The 24,361-nt window shown below is 39.5% G+C and overlaps 1 protein-coding gene and 1 pseudogene across 4 annotated transcripts in view; one reads left to right on the forward strand and one right to left on the reverse strand.

The window, feature by feature from the left end:
- Pak5 (p21 (RAC1) activated kinase 5) overlaps window positions 1-24,361 on the forward strand; it is a 356,591-nt gene that overhangs the window by 148,290 nt on the left and 183,940 nt on the right. The gene's annotated exons all lie outside the window — the stretch shown is intronic.
- LOC132653876 (small nucleolar RNA SNORA17) lies at window positions 5,750-5,863 on the reverse strand (annotated as a pseudogene).

Raw genomic sequence — 24,361 nt, forward strand, 5'->3', positions numbered from 1 at the left:
TTTAATTCTTATTCATTGACTACTCAATCTGTACTATGGCAATAGAAGGCCATAAATCCAAGTTTCCTCTGAGAGGTGTGTTAACATTAGGGTATGATTTTAATATCTCTGTTGGGGGCAGGGAATGGAAATTTACAATTAAGATTTCTTTATTTGGAGACTAAACAGTGTAAATTATGAACATCCCCCTTCTACTGTTTTTCAGATTGCTATCATTGTCCTCCAAAGTTTGTGTTAAGGCTGGCATTCTCCTGGTAAGCAGGCGTGGCCAATTTTAGTGTGATGCCTAGCAAGCTAATATTAGCATCTCAAGCCTTACAGAGACAGAATGGTAACTTGGTTGTGGAAATAAGTGCTGGAAAGAACTGTGAATTAAAAACCTGAGACAAAATCCTCACCCCTGCTGACTTAGAAATATAGTGCCTTCACTCTTCATTCTTAAACATTTTGATAATTCTTTGATTTCTATTTCTAAAAGGTGAGGTGCAATTTTAGAAAAAGAATAAATAAACATAAAATAACATTTAGAGAAAAATAGGTAACATAGAAAAAACAAATACATGAACTTCAATGAATGAGTACTTCACACTGCATTAATTAATTTAACATATTTTTTTCTTTAAGAAGCAGAGCATATACTCTATCTTTCAAGTTTCACTATAGGAGTACCTCCATCTTAAATATGTGCCTTTTATTCACTTGCAGAATAAAATATTGTGCAAAATATAAACAGAGGGAGGTGCTGACATTTTGTTGCTTCTGTCTTGTGCTTTTCAGATCATTCTATACATTTAGTTTTCTTCTCTTTATACAAAAGTTTTCAGAGCTATTAGAGTGGATTATGATAGGATAGGAGGTAAAAATGACAAAACATCATAGTTTCCTGGAACTAAGCATTTCCCAGGATACAAAAAGTTTATTACTAAAAGTAGAACAGGCTCAGGCAAAATGGAATAACTGATTGTTTTAAGTGCGTACATGCCTGCTTTATATGTGATCTATGCTCTTTCCCACAGAGGGGCTAGCAAATTCCACTACCAACAAGCAGTCTATGAGGGCTTCCGATCAGCACTGTTTTTTTCTACATGCATGTTTTTCTCAATATCTTCACTTTTGGTGATCAGTTGAGTGTGAAATGGAAACTTGCTGTAATTTGATTTCCTTGGTTACTAATGAGGTTTGGCATCTTTTCATGTATTGTTCGCTATTTGTGTTTGTTCTTCTCTGAAATGCTTTCCTTATTTCCATCTCTTTTTTTTCCTCCTGTGGAATTTTGTTATCAGATTCATCTTATGCATCTTATCATTGTCTCTTTTGGTTTTACCATTGCTTACATTCTCTAGTAGTAGCACTAATCACATTTTAGATTGACTAGTTCTTGTGGGATAGCAGTGTGGTTAGCAGGCTCCTGGTCCTTAGCCACTATCTGCAATGCTCCTACACATAAACATATCTCTAGTCAAATGGTTCCCTGGTGGAGAACAACTAACCTACAACTAACTACAAGATAGACCAACTTCTATCAGAGGGAAAAATAAGCAATGAATAAATTTCCTCTCCATTTCTCTCTGATAGGCTCTTCCAAAGCCTGTTCATCTGCACATGTTCAGAGCTTGTTTCATGTTATCTGGGAGATGCATTTACTGGCCAAATAGAAGTGGAATGGCCAGAACAGTAACATATCAACTTGTCTTCCCATACTGCCAAGCTTCTTTACCTTCATCTTGTCTTCCCTATCATAGGATTACATATTCCAGTTAAAGCATTACCACCAACTATTTGTTTAAGGATTTCCTCAGGAAACTGAACTAACACAAACAGTTGTAGCAAAAATATCCTGTGGACAAGATTGGAACTGGATTACTAACCTGTCAGAAAGAAGTAGAGATAACATTTTTAGTGTTGAATTATGATGAAAATAAATCCTGGAATATAGCTGTAGCACAGTTACTTAAGCTTTTACCAATAGCAAATTGGGGTAAGGCTTAGGAATAGGTCATGTGTTAGGAATTCCAGAAGTTGCAGTACATATCAAATATTAGAAAGGTGAATATTATGTACCTTGTCAAGTGGGAGGACTGCCTTTGACTCACACGAAGAAAATGTTGCACTGTTAGGTTAATTGCCAATGTAAAGTATGTTCTGAAAGCCAAAAGAACATGTAACACAAATTTATGGCATTATAATCTCTGGTTCTTGCAAACAGTGATAGAAAGCCAAGCCCAGAGTCTGATTATGATGGTAGCAAGGCTATAAAGGACTCCATGTGCACATTTTGTATGGTCTTTTGTTTCAAACTCAAGGCTATTATGACCAGTATACTGAAACTAGGATGAGTTCATTTGGGATGATGAGCCTGAGAATATTAGAATACTAAACTCACCAAGCCATTATAGAAGGGAGGCGCAATCCTTCTTTTATGATGGTCAGATTCTTTTGGTCAGTGGATGTATAGGAATCTCACCTCCAGCAGGTGTCATTTAAGATGATTTTGGTCTATTAGACTTTTCTCTGTCACTCTCTAGAACCAAATAACTATAATGTAGTCTCAAGAGAAGAGAATCAGTACTTCTGTAGGAACAAATGCCCTATCCTCTAAAAATTGAAGTATCTGGCTAATATGTGCCATACAAACTGTGAAAATGCATTATGGAATAGACTCCAAGTATTAGAATTGGAATAGGGAAGGGTCATAATAGACCACTGAGTATTCAAATTAAGATAGCTGACAGGCCAGCCCCAGCCAACAGAGTGGCCCAAGAAGAGATAAGGAGTTGGCAAGGGAGGAGTGTCAGGCATAATGGTTAAGGGAATCTTGCAGCTCTGACTGACCAGCAATCAGATCCCTCTTTTATTTATATAGGTTTCACTGAACAAAGGCACACTAATGGTTATTCAAATAGTAGAGATTATATTATTTTTGTCTCCGGACATGTGTTTGATTTTTCATTTTATGTCCAGGGTTACAAGTTTTGTCACAATTAGAAAGTACAAATGGAACAGGTTTTATTTTTAGCCCTATAACTAATTCAAAGCCTAAAGAAAGCCTCTGACAAAGCAAATACCTTTATTATATGACAGCCTGGTTGTAGGCTGGCAGTATTTGCAGTTATCTATCAATCTATCTATTTATCTACTCACTTTACATCCCTATTGGAGCCCCCCTTCTCTCCTCCAAGTCCTACCCTTCCACCTTTTCACCTCCCCTTCTCCTCAGAAAAGCCTCCCCACCAGGAACCCACCATGCATGTCAAGTTTTACCAAGACTAAGTGTATCCTCTTCCACTGAGGCCCAACAAGGCAGCCCAGCTAGGGGGACAAGTGATCTAAAATCAGGCAATGAAGAACATGTCAGAGATAGCTCTCACTCTAAGTGCTAATGCATCCTCATGAAGACTGAGCTGCCCATCAGCTACATAAAATATAGGTGACCTAGGTCAGATCCTATCAATGCATGCTCTTTGGTTGGTGGTTTAGCCTCTGTGAGACCACATGGTCCTCAGTTAGTTGACTCAGTCTATTGTCTAATATCATAGCAGAGTATTATTAATAGTGTCAGGGGTTCTCTTTCTCCCTCGGGGTGGGTCTCAATTTGGGCCAGTCATTGTTTGGCCCTTCCCTCAATCCTTGCTCCATCTTTATCCCTGTACACCTTGTAGGCAGTGTAAATTTGGGGTTGAAGGTTTTGTGGGTGGGTTGCTGTTCCCCTCTCTCCACTAGAAGTCCTGTGTAGTTAGACGGTGGCCTCTTCAGTCTGCATGACCCCACCTACTAGGAATCTCAACTAGAGTCACCCCTAAATCTTCCCAGGAGCCTACTCTGTCTTGGGTCTCCAGCTTGTCCCAGAGATGCCTTCTTTCTCCCAACCCTCTCACCTCCCAACCTAGCTCTCCCTCCACCTCCTCCCCACCCTCATTCCCCTTCCCACACCCTCTCCCATCCAGTTCTGTCTCTTCATTCACTTCCATTGTCTATTTTATTTCCCTTCTGAGGAAGATTCAAGCATCCTCCATGGGCCTTCCTTGTTACTTAGATTCCTTGGATCTGTGGATTGTAATATGATTACCCTCTACTATATGTCTAATATCCACTTATAAGTGGATACATACTATGTGTGCCTTTTTGGGTCTGGGTTACCTCACTCAGGATAATACTTTCTAGTTCCGTCCATTTGCTTGCAGATATTATGATTTCCTTGTTTTTAATAGCTGAGGTATTCCATTGTGTAAATTTCTTTACATATTCTTTGGTTGAGGAACATCTAGGTTGTTTACAGTTTTTGCCTGTTACAAATAAAGCTGCTATGAACCTAGTTGAGCAGGTGGTATTTTTGTGGTATGGTAGAGTGTCTTTCGGGAATATGCCCAGTGTGGTATAGCTAGGTCTTAAACTATTCCCAATTTTGTGAGAAAGCATCAGATTGAGTTCCAAAGTGGTTATACAAGTTTGCACTCTTACCAGCAATGGAGGAGGGTTCCCCTTTCTCCATATCCTCACCAGCATGTGCTGTCTTTTGAGTTTTTGATGTTAGCCATTCTGACAGACGTTAAGATGGAATCTCAGAGTCGTTTTGATTTGCATTTCCCTGATGACTAAGGACGTTGACCATTTCTTTAAGTGTTTCTCTGCCATTCGATATTCCTGTGTTCAGAATTCTCTGTTTAGCTCTGTACTCCATTTTAAATGGATTGTTTGGTTTGTTGCTGTTTAATTTCTTGAGTTCTTTATATATTTTGGATATTAGCACCTTGACAGATGTAGGGTTGGTGATGATCTTTTTCCAGTCTGTAGGCTGCCACTGCTACATTCCATCTGTGTAGTTTTGAGATTCTCATTAGGCTAGTCTCTATGTAAGTTCTTGTTTTTATTTCACCATCAATCACTTTTGTCAGTTGGGGAGAGAAATTCTAGTGTTAGCTTATTAAGTAGTGAGCCTATCAAAATTCATGATAATTTAAAAATGTATCCAGGAGATATTTGAATTTCACCATAATGGTCTTCTAGATTAGCAAGAGAGCAAATGACCAAAAATGAAATGACTTGGTTACTTGTGTCTTTGTCATTGCAAAAATAATGAAAAGCAATTAACAGCTGCCTAGCATACCAGTCATAATGGAATTTAATTTAATCTAGGACCTGTCTAATTGAGTAGATTAGAGAGACTGATTTTATCGTCCCATGTCAAATATCTTGCGCACAGGATTAGCAGGTGCTGATAAGAAGCCTAGGCCTGTGGGCATACACACTGAGTGAAGCCATCTTGACTGAAGGGAGTTCAGCTGACTCTCCTCACTCACTTGACAGACATTTTTATCCATGTAATATGAACATTCAACACGCACAGTCATTTTTGGAAAGCACGGTTAGTCCTTTTAAAACAAGAGATATTTTAATTAATTTTTAATTGCCTGAAAATTTCATACATCCATATAATGTTTTTAATCAAATCTTCCATCCTCTCCAATTCAAGACTTTTCTGTTCTTCCACATTCCCCTTCCAACTTCATATGCTGTTCTTTTTTTTAAAGCCCATTGAGTCCATTTCATGTCACCTATATGTGCATGAGTGTAGGACCATGTTACTGGAGCATGGGCATTCCAGGCCCCTGATGTGGTGGTTATCTCGGGATTGCTCCTGGTTCCCAGGCAGGGTTCTTCTTGTCTCCAGCTTGCTCTACACCCTTGGAGCCTGTCCAGGACTACAGGGTACCTGACTGGTGGTTATCTCAATCTTGATTTTTTTTCAGGGAGTGTTAAGCTACTAATTATTCAGATAGTTGTTCATAGGTCAGAACACTGAGAACAGAAATAGCCTCTCTGCACTCACTTGACATAGCAGCCACAACTGCAATGCATCTAGGGGCAGTAAGGGTGAAATTTTAACCAACCAGCACTAAACTAAGAAATCATCCTGAGTGAGTTATTCTAGAAGCAGAAAGACACACAGGGTATATACTCACTTATAAGTGGGTATTACACATATAATATAGGATAAACATACTAAAATCTGTACACCTAAAGAAGCTAAGCAAGAAGGAGAACTCTGGGTAGGATGATCAATCCTCATGAAGAAAGGCAAAGGGAATGGACATAGGAAGAGGGAGAAAACAGGCAACAGAACAGGAGCCTACCACAGAGGGCCTCTGAAAGACTCTACCCAGTAGGGTATGCTGAGATTCGTAGCCAAACTTTGGGCAGAGTACAGGGAATCTTATAAAAGAAGGGGGAGATAGGAAGACCTAGAGAGGACAGGACCTCCACAAAGAGAGCAACAGATCCAAAATAAAACTGGGCACAGGGGCTATCTCTGACCTGAACTCAGTGGCTGACTCTTTGATCAACTCCTCCTGGGGGATGCTGCCTTGCCAGGCCACAGAGGAAGATGATGCAGCCAGCCTTGATGAGACCTGATAGGCTAAGGTCAGATAGAAGGGGAGAAGGTACTCCCCTATCAGAAGACTAGAGAAAGGGAATAGGGGGAGAAAAGGGAGGGTGAGTGGGAATGAGAAGAGATGAGGGAGGGTGCTGCAGAGGGGATACAAAGTAAATAAATTATAATAAGTAAATATATAAATAAAATTAAATTTAAAAACTCAATGTACTCTGGAGAGATGGCTCAGAGGTTAAGAACGCTGGTTGCTCTTCCAGAGGTCCTAAGTTCAATTCCCAGCAATCACATGGTGGCTCACAACCATCTGTTATGAGATCTAGTGCCCTCTTCTGATATGCAGGTGTACATACAGACAGAACATTGTATGCATAATATATAAATAAACCTTTAAAAAAAGTCAATGTAGAGCATAGTTCACTTGCACATACACACCAATACAAGAAACAACAGGCAGTGGCGGAAATGCTGAAAGCCGGGGTGTGCCTGTCTAGCTACACTGGCTCCTCCTTGCCTGCAAACTGCTCTTTGGAGCACTTTGAGACAGCTTTTTCTGTCATGATGCTTTATGGATTTTAAGTTTTAGTTTTGATTCTCCAACTTAAAACATGGGACAGATTTGTTTTCAGGCCTTATCTCCCACAAGGGTGGTTTCTTTACTTTGTAAACAGTCTACAAAATAATAAGTTCTACTATGCATATCATGCACTTTCTGTGTTTAAGCCCTATTACCTACTCTTGCTTTTTTTTCCCCTTGCTGTTAAATTTGCCTTTATTTTTTTAAACAAGATGTTCAAGCACCATAAACTTAATTTTTCTGGGAAAGTAGAATATGTTTCTAGGCAGCATTTAAGCTGAATCTAGGATGCACATTAGTTCAAATTCCAGTAGTGTATAGCATGAGTGTTGATCTTCCAAAAGAAAATTTTACCTACATAATAATTGGATTATTCTGTCTCAATGAAAAGAAAGATTCTGTATTATGTATTGTTATGGATTTGATGTGAAATATTCACTATAGTCTAATATGTCTGCCCTTTTTTGTTTTGTTTTGTCTTTAATGTTTTTATTTAACTTTTATTAATTACACTTTATTCATTTTGTATCCCCCCATAAGTCCCTCCCTCCTCCCCTCCTGACCCCACTCTCCCCCCTTTCTGCATGCATGCCCCTCCCCAAGTCCACTGATAGGGGAGGTCCTCCTCTCCTTCTTTCTGATCTTAGTCTATCAGTTCTCATCAGAAGTGGCTGCATTGTCAGGGTTCTAGGTTATCACCATGAATAGTCCTTGGTTGGAGTATGAGTCTCTGGAAAGTTCCCTGAGTTCAAATTTTCTTGTTCTGTTGCTCTCTTTGTGGAGACCCTGTCCTCTCCAGCTCTTACTATTTCCCACTTCTTACATAAAATTCCATTCACTCTGCCCAACAGTTGGCCATCAGGCTCAGCATCTGCTTTCACAGTCTGCACGGCAGAGGTTTTCAGAGGCCTTCTGTGGCAGGTTCCGAGGTTGTTTCCTGTTTTCTTCTTCTGATGTCCATCCTCTTTGCCTTTCAGGATAGGGATTGAACATTTTAGTTAGGGTCCTCTCTTTTGCTTAGTTTGTTTAGATGTACAGATTTTACTGGGTTTATCCTATGTTGTATGTTTATATGAGTGAATATATACCGTGTGTGTCTTTTTGCTTCTGGGACAACTCAGGATGATCCTTTCCAGGTCCCACCGTTTACCTGCAAATTTCATGATTTCCTTATTTTTCATTGTTGAGTAATACTCCATTGTATAGATGTACCACAATTTCTGCATCCATTCTTCAGTTGAGGGTCATCTGGGCTGTTTCCAGGTTCTGGCTATTACAAATAAAGCTGCTACAAACATGGTTGAGCAAATGTCCTTTTTGTGTACTTGAGCCTCTTTTGGATATATGCCTAGGAGTGGTATGGCTGGATCTTGGGGTAGCGCTATTCCTAGTTGTCTGAGAAAGCACCAGATTGATTTCCAGAGTGGTTGTACAAGTTTACATTCCCACCAGCAGTGGAGAAGGGTTCCCCTTTCTCCACAACCTCTTCAGCATGTGTTGTCACTTTAGTTTTTGATCTTAACCATTCTGATGGGTGTAAGGTGAAATCTCAGGGTTATTTTGATTTGTATTTCCCTAATGGCTAATGAGGTTGAGCATTTCTTTAAGTGCTTCTCTGCCATTCGATATTCCTCTACAGAGAGTTCTCTGTTTAGCTCTGTTCCCCATTTTTTAAGTGGATTACTTGGTTTGCTGCTTTTCAGCTTCTTTAGTTCTTTATATATACTGGATATGAGTCCTCTGAATAAATGTTCCTCAGCTGATGGGGCTTTGGAGGATATCTGGGAAACCTTGAAGAGGCTGAGCCTTGCTAGAGGAAGTGGATCACCCAAGCACAGACCTTGAGGATTTATAGCTCAGTACCACTTACTGTTCACACTCTGCTTCCTGATTATTGGTGCAATGTGACTAAAAGCTCAAGTTGTTGCCACCATGATTTCCCCATTATAATGAACCATGCCTAGAAATGAAAGCCAATTCGAACTTTTCTCCTTCAAGTTGCTTTCATCACATTATTTTATCACAGCAATGAGAAGTGTAATTACTATATATGTTTACTTTTGTGGCATGTTTGCTTGTTTTTATTATTTTACATCTATTAAAGCTCAAAAGCCTAGAGATATAAAGCTATATACATTCCTCTTCCAGGACTTAACATTAGCACCCAAGGTGTATTTTTAAGGGAAACTAATGCATAATGGATCAATTAATAATAATCTAGATACAAGTTAAGAAATCAACAACAGAAGAATGTCAAACAAAGCTTTCTTTATTCATTTTAATGCAGTGCTGTACAGCAATATGAACTGCACTATTAATATATAAGATAAGAGAGCATCCATATACACAAAAAGCATATATGATTTCACTTATATGAAGCTCAAAAACAGGTACTCTTTGGTGATATAACTTAAAAATAATTTTCTATGATTTCACAGGGACAACTGCTCAGTAAATTATAAGAGGTTCTCGAGTATTTCCATTGGCTCTGGAAATACATGTGTCTTCCCACCCTTCTTTACTCAGGACCCCCATTATAAATACAGTCATAGTCCCATGGATGTATTCCAATTGCTCTTGATGTTATATTATGCTTTTCCTCAAGTCCTCCAAAATCTATTCCTGTAAATACCAGTTGGCCCAGACATCTTAGAAAAACATTTTCTATGAAACTACTAAGCTTAGTCCTTTGTGGTACAATGCTTCTGTCTTATATATTACTCATATACCCTAACATCTTAATCACTGCACATTTTTAAAAAAGTACACAACAAAGAAATGTATCTCCTTTTTCTCATAATCTTAATAATCCTTTAAGATTTAATAAGTAATGTATTTAGGGAAAGCAAATATGCACCTAAGGCTATTCTCCAAAGCAGGGTAATTATTTTTGTTCAATGGCTCATGCCCTGGAGACAGTAAGGACAGATGTGTCAGGAAATGAATGGGGAGTTCCTAAAAGGATTCCTAGAATTTGGGAGTGAGACTTTTTGTCAACTGCTCTCTAGGACAGGTTACTCAAAAAGAATCTGTGACTTGAACAAACTGAGAAAGGAACACAGCAAGCCCCAAGGCCAGGAAAGAATTTTTGGGAATACAATTAAGTTTGTATGTTTCCAACATGTGGAAGAACAACTGCTACCATAACTGATAATGTGCAATGTAGCTACTGAAAGTCTGGTTAAAGTATGGTTTGTGGCTTGTGTTGCCATGGCTTTGGTTGAAACCCTCACCAGCATTCTCAATGAATCTATTCCTAATCCCAAGATTCAGTCATAGCTCTGCCTTCTTCAAACTTAACTGCTTAGGACATAAAGCAACAAAGCAACTCAGTCTTCGTCAAGCACTGAATTTATGTGTGCACAATGTGAGAAAGATAGGAAGAATTAGAAAATGGTTTGTGTCAATTTCTAATTACACTTCCAGATTGTACAAAAGCCGAGTTACTTTTCATTACAATAAAGCTTCACAAGACATTTTGTCAAAGGAAGCCAGTGACCTTATTTCAGCTGTGTTACCTAGAGCTAGCAATTCAGCCTTAAACTCACTTCTTTTTTTTTTAATTTAATTCAATTTCTGTATTTGTTTGTTACAATTTATTCACTTTGTATCCCCTCTGCAGCACCCTCCCTCTTCTCCCCCTATGCTCTTTACCTAGTCCTCTGACAGGGGAGGACCTCCTCTCCTTCTATCTTAACCTAGCTTATCAGGTCTTATCAAGGCTGGCTGCATCCTCCTCCTCTGCGGCCTGGCAAGGCTGCACCTCCCAGAAGGGGGTGATCAGACATCTTGCCACTGAGTTCATGACAGAGACAGCCCCTGTACCCATTACTACAGAATCCGCTTGGAAACTGAACTTTAGAAAGAAGAGGGGGATAGAAGTGCTTGGAGGGAACAGGAGCTCCACAAAGAGACCAACAGATCCAAAATACCTGGGCCCATGGGGGCAGAGACTGATACTCCAACTAAGCCCTCCCCTTTCTGCATGGATGCCACTCCCCAAGTCCACTGATAGGGGATGTTCTCCTCTCCATTCTGATCTTAGTCTATCAGTTCTCATCAAAAGTGGCTGTATTGTCCTCTACTGTGGCCTGGTAAGGCTGCTTCCCCCTCGGGGGAGGTGATCAAAGAGCAGGCCAATCAGATTATGTCAGAGGCAGTCCCTCTTCCCATTACTATGTAACCCACTTGGACACTGAACTGCCATAGGCTACATCTGTGCAGGGGTTCTAGGTTATCTCCATGAATAGTCCTTGGTTGGAGTATGAGTCTCTGGGAAGTACCCTGAGTTCAAATTTTCTTGTTCTGTTGCTCTCTTTGTGGAGACCCTGTCCTCTCCAGCTCTTACTATTTCCCACTTCTTACATAAAATTCCATTCACTCTGTCCAACAGTTGGCCATCAGGCTCAGCATCTGCTTTGATAATCTGCAGGCCCTCTATGGTTGGTTCCTAGTTTGTTTCCTGTTTTCTTCTTCTGGCTTTCAGAAACCCTCTGTAGAAGGTCCTAGGTTGTTTCTTGTTTTCTTCTTCTTCTGATGTCCATCCTCTTTGCTTAGTTTCTTTAGATGCACAGATTTTAGTGGGTTTGTCCTATGCTGTATGTTTATATGAGTGAAGTATATACTGTGTGTGTCTTTTTGCTTCTGGGACAACTCAGGATGATCCTTTCCAGGTCCCACCGTTTACCTGCAAATTTCATGATTTCCTTATTTTTCATTGCTGAGTAATATTCCATTGTATGGATGTACCACAATTTCTGCATCCATTCTTCAGTTGAGGGGCATCTGGGTTGTTTCCAGCTTCTGGCTATTACAAATAAAGCTGCTACAAATATGGTTGAGCAAATGTCCTTTTTGTGTACTTGAGCCTCTTTTGGATATATGCCTAGGAGTGGTATGGCTGGATCTTGGGGAAGCGCTATTCCTAGTTGTCTGAGAAAGCGCCAGATTGATTTCCAGAGTGGTTGTACAAGTATACATTCCCACCATCAGTGGGGAAGGGTTCCCCTTTCTCCACAACCTCTCCAGCATGTCCCAGTATATATAAAGTACTAAAGAAGCTGAAAAGCAACAAACCAAGTTATCCACTTAAAAAATGGGGAACAGAGCTAAACAGAGAATTCTCTGTAGAGGAATATCAAATGGCAGAGAAGCACTTAAAGAAATGCTCAACTTCATTAGCCATTAGGGAAATACAAATCAAAACGACCCTGAGATTTCACCTTACACCCATGAGAATGGCCAAGATCAAAAACTCAAGTGACAACACATGCTGGAGAGCTCACTCCTTGACCTTTCTGAATAAAGCAAAAAGAAGCCATCTTCTCTGACTATACCAAATGTGATATTAAAAAAAAAAAGTTAAAAGTGCCTTAAGGAATTATGCAGTGTCAGGTGAATGGAAGCATATAAGACTTTCTTTACATGAAGCTCATTTTCTTTTTTTTTTTTTTTTTCATATTTCAAAGTATCATTTTATTTTACAATTTCTTCACTATATATCCTGATTGAAAACCCCTCCCACCTCCTTCCCTCTTCCCACTTCCCCTTCCCCTAGTCCACTTAAAGAGGGAGTTTTCTTCCTCTGCAATCTGCTGATAGCTAATCAAAAATCATGAGGACTGCCTGGATCCTCTTCTGTGGGCTGGTAAGGCTGCATCACCAGGGGAAAGAGCTACCTCAAGACCCAGCTACACCGCTCCTGGGCACATACTCAAAAGATTCCCCATCATTCAACAAGGACATTTGCTCAATTATGTTCATAGCAGCTTTGTTTGTAATAGCCAGAATCTGGAAACAACCTAGATGTCCCTCAGTGGAAGAAGGGATACAGAAATGGTGGTACATTTATACAATGGAATACTACTCAGGTATTAAAAACAAGAAAATCATGAAACTTGCAGGCAAATGGTGGGAACTAGAAAAGATCATCCTGAGTAAGGTAACCCAGAAATAGAAAGACACACATGGTATATACTCACTTATAAGTGGATATTAGTCATATGATGTAGGATAAACATACTAAAATCTGTAATCCTAAAGAAGCTAAACTACAAGAAGGACCCTAGGAAGGATGCTTAAATCTAATTCAGAATGGTAAACAGTATAGACACCAGAAGCAGTGGAAGAGAGGAAACAGGATGGGAGTCTACCATAGGGAATCCTCTGAAAGGCCCCACCCAACAGGAGATTGAATCAGATGCTGAGACTCACAGCCAAACTTTGGGCAGAGCACAGGAAGTCTTATGGAAGGGGAGGGAGGATAGAAGAACCCGGAAGGGACAGGAGCCCCACAAGGAGACCAACAAAGCCCAGGTGGTCATGCAGAAACTGATGCAACCAAGGACCATGCATGGAGAGGACCTAGACCTCCTGCTCAGATATAGCCAATTGTTAGCTCAGTCTCCATGTGGGTTCCAGAGTAAGGGAAGCAGGAGCTGTTCTGTCATGAACTCAGTTGCATTTTCATTCTTACAACCATGTGATTTTACAGAACACAGACTGTATATTGTTAGATGTGGACCAGTATCTACTACCCTGATCAACTTTTAAAACTGTTATAAATGTGAAAAGAAATTCTATTTGTGAAACAAGCTTACTTACAGACAATGCAAACCTTCATGCAGCTGAGGATTTGTACATCTTCCCCTTCCTCTCAGAATCCCTAAGCATTATGTTGTGGATTTCTATAAAATAACAACCCATCACACTTGCAACACTGCCTGATTATGTTTTCTCATTTTTCTTTTTTCACAAATCAAAGTAAGTAATGATAAGCATTACACTTGTTAAGTTTGTCAAAATTATATATATATATATATATATATATATATCTGTATGCATGTTTTCTTGATGACAGTCATTCTTACTGGCACAACTTACATTTCTCTGCTCTCTGAGGATGTTGAACATTTTAGAGGGATGAAATTTATTATTGTTTCCATAAACATTTATTGATCACCTATTTGTTCTATGGGTAATATTCTACAAGGAAGGGATAAAGCAGTGATTCATACAATACCTTTACTCCTATTGGATTACATTGTGAAAAGACAGAACATTTAAATCTTCTACAAAAATGCTTTTAGATAGAGGGGAGTCATTGCAGGAAATGGAAATGTCCCTTGAGTGCAGAAAACAGGATGATGTATTATTAGAACAATAAATTTTCCCAACAACTGATTATCTGAAGGCAGAATCTGAAACAGAGAGAGGTTTTTCAAGCATTCATTCATTCATTCTACAAGTGTTTACTGACACTCTTTTGGGTGTCTGGCATTGCTCTATGATCCAGAAATGCTGCAATGATAAAAATGAGGCAGGTTTCCTGCTTTTGAAAAAAAAACAACATTAATCTAGTAATGTTGGACATTATTCATATTATTCATATACTCTGAGTCAGAAAATAGATATTAAAAAAGGTCTTTCAGTACTGTTTTGCATATTTGCTTTCTGCATGCAAAGCTAATAAAAAATAAGTAGCTATCTGCTTTTCCCTATAACATGCTTTTTTTACTCTGAATATTACTGTGTGGGTCCAGATCATTGCCTCTACAAATTTAATGATGCCCATAGCAATTGGGAATCATTAGAAAACCAAAACTGTTCCCCACATGTCTGTTTCAGAGAGTGATAGATGATGTATCATGCTATGAGAGGTCCCATTTGGATTATGAGCCATGATCACCTATGTGATTACTAACTTGCTGGCTTGCTTCCATTTGTAAAATGTTTGGCTGAGTTAAGGCTGCTGTTTCAAACAAAAGTACAGGTGTGTTTCTAGGTTTTTCAGAAAGATAGATCACTAGATCCATCCCTGTATATGCTTCTGAAAAAAATATGCACACTAAGCATCCCAGACAATACTTTTGCTGATTGTCCAAAAGTTAAACATTGAAAGGCACTGTTTGCCTATAAATAAACAGCTATAAGATCATCAAAAAGTGGCTAAGCCATAGATTTTTCAGTTGTGATATCTGTAAAGGACTGTGTTCACGAATGTCTGTGTTTCAGCCATGTTTCTGACTATATTGCTGAATACAGTAGTCATTAACTACACATAGCTATCAATCTCTTGATATGTGACTAGGGCCATGTGCCAAAATTAAAATATTATGGTACTTTTACATTAAATAAATAATATGATCAAAAATGATTTCAAATGGCTGAAAAACACTTAAAGAAATGCTCAACAGCCTTAGTCTTCAGGGAAATGCAAATAAAAATAACCCTGAGATTTCACCTTACATCTATCAGAATGGCTAAGATCAAAAACTCAAGTGACAGCACATGCTAGAGAGGTTGTGGAGAAAGGGGAACCCTCCTCCACTGCTGGTGGGAATGTAAACTTCTACAACCACTCTAGAAATCAATGTGGCACTTTTTCAGACAATTAGGAATAGTGCTTCCTCAAGATCCAGGTATACCACTCCTAGGCATATTACCATAAGATGCTCAAGTACACAATAAGGACATTTGCTCAGCCATGTTTGTAGCAGCTTTATTCATAAGAGCCAGAACCTGGAAATAACCCAGATGCTTCTCAACTGAGGATGGATACAGAAATTGTGGTACATCTACGCAATGGAATTATTACTCAGCAATAAAAAACAAGGAAAACATGAAATTTGCAGGCAAATGGTGGGAACTAGAAAAGATCATCCTGAGTGAGGTGTCCCAGAAGCAGAAAGACACACAGGGTATATACTCATTCATAAGTGGATATTAGACATATAGGATAAACATACTAAAATCTGTACACCTAAAGAAACTAATCAGGAAGGAGGAATCTGGCTAAAATGCTCAATCTCCATTCAAAAAGGCAAAGAGGATGGACATCAGAAGAAGGAAAAAACAGGGAAAAAGTCAGGATCCTGACACAGAGGGCCTCTAAAAGAGTCTACCCTGTAGGGTATCAAAGTAAATGCTGAGACTTATGGCCAACCTTTGGGCAGAGTACAGGGTATCTTATGAAAGAAGTGGGAAATAGTAAGACCTGGAGAGGACAGGAGCTCTACAAAGAGAGCAACAGAACCAAAAAATCTGGGCACAAGGGTCTTTTCTGAGACTGATACTCCAACCAAGGACCATTGATGGAGATAACCCAGAACCCCTGCACAGATGTGCCCCATAGCAGTTCGGTGTCCAAATGGGCTCCAAAGTAATGGGAAGAGGGACTGTCTCTGACATAATCTGATTGGCCTGCTCTTTGATCACCTCCCCCTGAGGGGGGAGCAGCCTTATCAGGCCACAGAAGATGACAATGCAGCCACACCTGATGAGACCTGACAGACTAGGATCAGAAGGAAGGAGAGGAAGACATCCCCCAACAGTGGACTTGGGGAAGGGCATGCGTGGAGAAGGGGGAGGGAGGGATTAGGAGGTGAGGAGGGAGAGGGCTATAGGGGATACAAAGTGAATAAAGTGTAATTAATAAAAATTAAAATAATACTGTTAGGCCACAGAGGAGGGCTTTGCAGCCAGTCCTGAAGATACCTGATAAAATAGGATCAGATGAATGGGGAGGAGGTCCCCCCCATCAGTGGACTTGGAAAGGGGCACGGTGGAGATGAGGGAGGGAGGGAGGGGCTGGGAGGGAATGAGGGATTGGGACACGGCTGGGATACAGAGTTAATAAAATGTAACTGATAAGAAAAAATAAAATTAAAAAAAATAAAAAATAAAAAAAATTAAAATAAAAATATTTTTTAAAATATCTAGCCACTTTTTCACATGTGATACTTGACCAAAGAGCATACCAAACTGACAACACTAAGATACAATGATAAAGAAGAAAATTTTCTCTCTTGACAAACAAGCTCTGCTGTCAAATGCTCAGTCGCAGAACACTATGTCCACTGGAATTATTTGTTACTAAATTTTTTTTCTGACCATGCCCTGATGTATTTCATGACATAAGCAGGTGTGATGTTTGTAAAACATCAGGTGTGATGCTCTTTGGAAACTTTATCAAAACACAGGGAAAAGTTATTGTATGAAATGTCTTTTGTGCAAATCTCATTCTTATTTGAAAAAGTAATTGTACACTATCGGAAAAAAAATAAAACTAACTTTGACCTGGGAAAGGAGGTAGATCCTTGAGTAAGAGAACTTGCTTCACCAAATGAGGACCTGAATTCAAATCTCTACTCTCCTAATCCTGTAAGGCTGCTCATGCCAATCATCTCAGCACTGAGGGACAGAGACAGACAGATCTCAAGAGCTTGCTGGCCAGCAAGCCGTGTTGAGATTGAGCATTTGCTTCACTGAGAGATCCATATAAAAATAAGACAAGTGGAGAAATAAGAAATCAGCATGCATGCCCTATTCTAAATGTCTCCTGAACAGCTTGATTAATGGAGCTTTTCCAGCTGTGTATGTGTGTAGAGGTCAGAGAACAACCTGAGGGAGTCAGTTCTCTCCTTCTCTCATGCAGGTCCTGTGGATCGAACTTATATAGTCAAGCTTAGTGAAAGGTGCCTTAACTCATTGAGCCACCTTGCCAGTACTAGAGTTTAGACTTTTTTTTATCTAAGAAGTTACATTTCCTTTGTAAATAATTGATGTACTTTCCAGGGATATCCTTTTATTTTTTTGTAATATCAGTTAATGGGATAATGTTCATTACAGGATTTCTATAGTGGATGTTTTGGCTGTAAAATTAGTTTCTTCTGATCATTAGTCCTGAGTTACTAAGATATATTCTCTGTCAAAGGCAAATATTACAGGGCACTGCACATTTCTCCTTCTAAACCATTTGACTCTGGTTGCAATACACATAAGACAATTTAGAAATCTAAACAAAACAGAATATATATGCTAATTTGATAGAAGCAAAGTCTTTTAAGTCATAATACAGAAATCAACACTGTGGGAAAAGATATCCACATTGGGCTAAGTAATATAAGTTCCTTAAATATTGCTGAAAGTGAAAAAGAAATAGTAAAGTAAATTAAAATATTTCACTACACATACTTTAAAAATATTTTAATTCAGAATCCATAAAAAACTCTATGGAATGGATAAAATATAGGAAAAGAATATAAAGGGGACATGAACAAGGGGGTTAAACCTTACAAGAGAGGACATCAAAATAGCTACCGCATGTGAAAAATGTTGGACTCAATGATTTGAGACATGCATGTTAAAGCCACAAAGAGATGCTAGGTTACTCACAGTGGAACATCTATAATAAATATTGACAATAGCAGATGAGGGTGATGATGTGGAGCAGCAAATAAGCTTCCAGGAATTAAGACTGTAGCATCACTTTGGAAATTGATTAGAATTCCCTGGTATGTGCCAAGTATGTGCATACCCTTGGCCATTGATTCACCTCAGGGGTATTGGTATAAACAATGGTTTCATAAAAACCTGTGTATACTAAAACAGTTTTAATGTTCACCAACAAAAGTATGAACTTAGAATCAGTGAGTGAGTCAAGCTGAGGCAACATAAGAGAATATGGTATGGAATAGAAATAAAGCTCAGAAACATAGAACATAAGATCAAAGATAACGGATCTAAAAAATACATGACATATGGTTCAATTGCTATCATGTAAAAAGTCAACCAGACCAGACTCTGATGGGAAAATTCAGGATGATGGTTTGCTTTCAATTGAACTAGAGGCTTGAGAACATTGTGAAAGAAGCTTCTAATGCCCTTTCCTTTTCCACAATGAAGTTTGAGGAACAGATTCCCTTTGTGATAACTAATTTCGTTAACACACACACTTTCCACACATTATATATATATATATATATATATATATATATATATATGTATATATATACACATGTATATACATATCATGACCTAATACCTAACAGAAACAGTTTAAAGCAAGAAAAGCTGATTCTAGCCAATGACTCAGGGGACACAGTACATCATGGTGGATACAGCGTGGCAATGGGAGCAAAACTTATTATGGTAGCAAGGATGTAAGACTGTCTGCTCACATATTGGTAGATCAGAAAACAGTGCTTAGCCAGAATATATCCTTAGTGCTAACCTTTTTGGTGAAACACATCCTTCAGGTAGGTTCTGACTGCTAAAGATTTCACAACTCCCTAAACTAGCAGCACTGTCTGGAGATCAGTGATCCAATGCATGAATCTAATTCAAACCATAATATTCATTTCAGGGCCTCATGGGCTCTTAACAATGTCATAGTGCAAAATGCATTCATTCAGTCCCATCAAAAAAGAGGGCGAACACAGGAAACTGGACAGGAGCCTACCACAGAGGGCCTCTGAAAGACTCTACCCAATGGGGTATCAAAACAGATGCTGAGACTCATAAACAAACTTTGGGCAGAGTGCAGGAAATCTTATGAAGGAAGGTTGTGATAGAAACACCTACCTGGAGGGGACAGGAGCTCCACAAGGAGAGCAACAGAACCAAAATATCTGGGCACAGGGGTCTTTTCTGAAAGCCCTGAGTCTGATATTCCAACCAAGGATCATTCATGAAGATAATCTAGAACCCCTGCACAGAGGTAGCCTGTGGAAGCTCAGTGTCCAAGTGGGTGTCCTAGTAAGGGGAACAGGGACTGTCTCTGACATGAACTCAGTGGCTGGCTCTTTGATCACCTGCCCCTGAGTGGGGAGCAGCCTGACCAGGTCACAGAGGAAGACAATGCAGCCAGTCCTGATGAGATCTGACAGGTTGGGGTCAGAGGGAAGGGGAGGAGGACCTCACCTATCAGTGGACTTGGAGAGGAACATGGGAAGAGAAGTGGGAGGGAAGGTGGGATTGGGAGGGGATGATGGAGGGGGCTATAGCAGGGATACAAAGTGAATAAATTGTAAAAAATTAAGAAAAATAAAGTATGAAAAAAGAAAAATGCCCCATAGTTTTACAGTTTTTTCTAACATTATTCACAAATTCAAAGTCTGTTCGGAGACTCAAGACAATCTCTCACCTATGAGCCTCTGTACAATAAAAAAAAAAAAGTTAAGTACTTCCATTAAACAATTACACAGAATAAACACCAACATTCTAATAGGGACCTATAGAGGTGTAGCCAGAAAAGACTAGGCCCAAATAAAACTGAAATGCAGAAAGTCAAACACTACATTTTGTAGCTCCATGCCTAACATCTGAGATTTGTGGGATCATTTGCTCTCCAACATCCTTGGGTAGCCCTGTCCCTCTAATTCTTTCAGCCTCTAACTTGGTCTGACTCCACTTTTCATTTATAACAGACATCCCATATTTTTAAATTCTGTAATATTCACCGGTGTCCATTTAAACTTGGGCTGTTCATTAACAATTTTGCATATGGTACTCTTGAGGGATAGTAGTAGGACCTTGTCATACATCGCCTGGATTTGGAACCTTGGTGCAGGCCACTATGACATCATAACTCTTGCATCTTGTGTGCCTGAAAATCAAGGTCTATATAACAATGCCAAGTTCTGCTTCCAATTTGAGACATAGCTTGCCTCTCTTAGCCACAACAGCCTTTTTGGTCCTGGGCAGCTGAAGCTAGGAAAACATTTTCCTTATGGCTCTGTAGAGAAGAGTCTTACCACTGTAAAACTGTACAGACACTATTTTCTCACCGAGTCTTTTTGTAAACAATTTATTCATTTTGTATCCCAATTGTATCCCTCTCCCTCATCTTCTCCTGGTCTCACCCTCACTCCCTCTTCTCCCTATCCCCTTCCCCTAGTCATGAAAAGTGGGAGTCCTCCTCCCCTGCCATCTGACCCTAGCTTATCAAGTCTCATCAGGACTACCTGGATCCTCTTTCTCTATGGCCTGGCAAGGATGCCCTGGTAGGAGGAAGTGATCAAAAAGCAGGCAACAGAGTCCATGTGAGAGACAGCCTCTGCTCCCCTTACTAGGAAACCCGCATGGAGACTGAGTTGCCTAATGGCTATATCTGAGCATGGGGACTAGGTCCTCTGCATGCATGGTCCTTGGTTGGGGTATCAATCTCTGTAGGGTCCCCTGGGCTCAGAATTTTTAGTTTTGTTGGTTTCCTTGTGGAGTTCCTGTCCCCTCCAGGCCCTTCTATCTCTCCTTCTTCTGTAAGACTTCCTGCACTCTGCCCAAAGTTTGGCTCTGAATCTCAGCATCTGCTTCAATCCCCTGTTGGATGGAGTCTTTCAGAGGACCTCTATGGTAAGCTCCCATCTTGTTCCTTCTCTTCCACTGATCCTGCTGTCTATCCTGTTTGTTGAATGAGATTTAAGCATTCTCCTTAGGATCCTCCTTGCTGTTTAGCTTCTTTAGAACTATAGTTTTAATATGGTTATCCTATATTTTGTGGTTAATATCCGCTTATAAGTGAGCATATGAGTGAGCAGATAGGTGTGTGTCTTTCTGGTTCTGGGTTACCTCATTCAGGATGATCTTTTCTAGTTCCATCAATTTTTCCTGCAAATGTCATGATTTCTTTGTTTTTAATTGCTGAGTAGTATTCTATTTTGTAAATGTCTCTCAATGGAAGAATAGATATAGTCTTTTTAAATAAAGATTTTCAAAAACATGTTTGAATTTTATATCCTGGAGCCTTGGATAATAAATGGGGTCTTGTTCTCAAAGGAGCTTGAACCAGTGAAAACCGACAGGTTTCTCTTTAAATGTGATAACATCTTTCACAAAATGCCTCTTTACCCATAACTGTTATAAGCACCTTTAAATTCACTCATGTTCTTTTTCTTCTAAATCATATTTTTCACACCATTCTGCTCTACTTTCTGGTGTCTCTAACTATAAATTTGGCTAAAGGAAGTGATTAGTCTAATGATGCTACACCCTGAAAGCTATGTTGTCATAATTTCCTCTGCCAATAAAATGGAGTCCATTACTTTTGATGTCAGAAATAGTCAGTCTTTCAGGACACAGGCAGTATATAGCCAGATTCTTTTGAAACACAATATAGATTGAGATCTAACTTGGTAGAGTCTCTTTTTCTCCTCAAAAACTATTTGTTCATATTCTGGACATTTTGATATTTTCTGTTATACCAAAATAGCCCATTAATTTTACATCAGTCTAGGAATTCTTTAGTTCACAGTTCCAAATTATTCTACATTTCTCTCTCAAACCAGTTTCAAAAACCTATTAAGCATGTGGTTGATTTGATCCCAAAGGCCCTGTTGGCTTATCTAGTGAAGCAAGTTTTGCTATATAAAACTTCTGACTTACTCACTTGACAAAGTGAGTAAGTGAAAATGGTGTGGTGTGGAATATACAATCAAACTGATCTTGAGATGAAGGAATCTGTATACAAATATCTCTATAAGCTGTTATTGTCCACAGTCTAGCTTAGCAATCACACAGCCATAGAATGGCCCAGAAGCTCCAATGTGTTCTGTCACTACATATAACTACTGTTTTACATATGGTTTTATTTCTGTGGGGATACTCCACGACTGCAACAACTCTTAAATTAAAACATTTAATTGAGGCTGGGTAAGAGTTTTAGAGGTTTAGTCCATTATCATCATGGCAGGAAGCATGGTGGAATGCAGACAGACATACAGGTAGCATGCTGGAGAAGGAGCAGAAAGTAAGTATCACAATAGACCTGGCTTGAGCATTTCAGAGCTCAAAGACCACCCCTTAGTGATGCATTTCCTCCAACAAATTCATACCTACTCTAACAAGGTCACACCTCGTAATAGTGCCTTTCCCTATAAGTCTATGAGGCTCTTTTCATTCAAACCACCACAACTACTAATATACACACATAGTATTTTGTACATACATTCACTGAAATATCCAAAATATATTGCTGCTAAACTATCCTTTAAATTCTAAAATATTTCTACCCCAAAAAGCAATTACTGTACATGTAGCATAAAAATCATTTTAGATAAATATTTATAATATTAATAAACCATTTATCCAGCCAAATGTTTCAAAATAGCTTTTTAAGCTAGTATGCAGGAAGCTTTTTGCTTATCAGAACTTATATTACCAGGCTCCAAATCATTAAACACTTGAAGTGTGAAAGTAAAGAAAATGAGTAATTACTGGTTTGGTGAAATTACAAGAGTGGTTAGGGAAGCCAAGAGAAAGTTAGGCAGCCAGATACAGACACAAAGGAAGACAAGGGGCAAGAACAGAGAGATAATTAGCAGAATCCAAAATCAATCCAATGCCCATGTGCTATCGAATTTCACTGTAACATTGCATATAGGCAATTGGTATTTGGCTGGGTAAATAATTAGGCTGAGGACAAAATGGAAGGGTACCAAATGTTGCATTTGTCCTCTGTTGCCTTTCTGAAGCACTTTGAGGATGTGACTCTTCCAGCTTCTGCAGAGAAGGTGTTTTCAGAGCAGTGACATCTCCTGATTCAGAAACAAACCAAGCAGTACCTGAGGAGAGAGATTTCTACCTACAGGCCTTAATTATAGGCTACAAAGGTCATGGGAGCCAGTGGTTCTTTGGAACATCTTCAAACACCATTTCATTGTTGTAAATGAACTAGATATTCTGAGGATCCACTTCCTAGTGATTTAGAACACACATTTACAATGATGGGTGTCAGTCTCTGTACCTGCAATGATCAGACTCTACCTGCAGGAATGAATCTGTGCTTTATACCCAAGTAATCTGATAATTGTTCATGAGTACAAGTAGCTAGAAAAATCCAAGTTAAAATTTCTAAGGAATCTTTGCTAGATAAATTGTTTTCTCTAGAATAGTTAGTAATAATCCTGAGTTGAATTTTTATTATTATCATTTATTATAATTTATTCAATTTGTATCCTGACTGTGGCCCCCTCCCTTGTCTCCTCCCAATCTCACCCTCCCTCCTTCTTCTCCCCATGCCCTTCCCCTAGTCCATTGATAAGGGAGGTACTTGTCCCCTTCTCTTTGACCCTAGCCTATCAGGGCTCATTAGGACTAGTTGCACTGTCTTCTTCTGTAGACTGGCAAGGCTGAACTCCCCAGGGGTAGGTGAGCAAAGAGCCTGCCACTGAGTTCGTGGCAGAGAGAGTCCCTACTCCCCTTACTAGGGACCCTACTTGGAGACTGAGTATATGGGCTACATCTGAGCCAGGGTTAGGTCCTCTCCATGCATTGTCCTTACTTGGGGTATCATTCTCTTCAGGGACCTCAGGGCTCAGTTTTTATGGCTCTGTTGGCCTCCTTTTGGAGCTCATGTCTCCTCCAGGTATTTCTATCTCCCCCTTCTTTCATAAGATTCCCTGCACTCTGACCAAAGTTTGGCTGTGAGTCTCAGCCTCTGCTTTGATACCTCTATCAGTAGAGTCTTTCAGAGGCCGTCTGTAGTAGGTTCCAGTCCTGTTCCCTGTCTTCACCTTACACCCATAAGAATGGCTAAGATCAAAAACTCAAGTGACAACACATGCTGGAGAAGATGTGGAGAAGAGGAACCCTCCTCCATTGTGGGTGGGAGTGTAAAC

This window comes from Meriones unguiculatus, chromosome 4, assembly GCF_030254825.1.
Source record: "Meriones unguiculatus strain TT.TT164.6M chromosome 4, Bangor_MerUng_6.1, whole genome shotgun sequence".
Lineage (NCBI taxonomy): Eukaryota > Metazoa > Chordata > Mammalia > Rodentia > Muridae > Meriones > Meriones unguiculatus.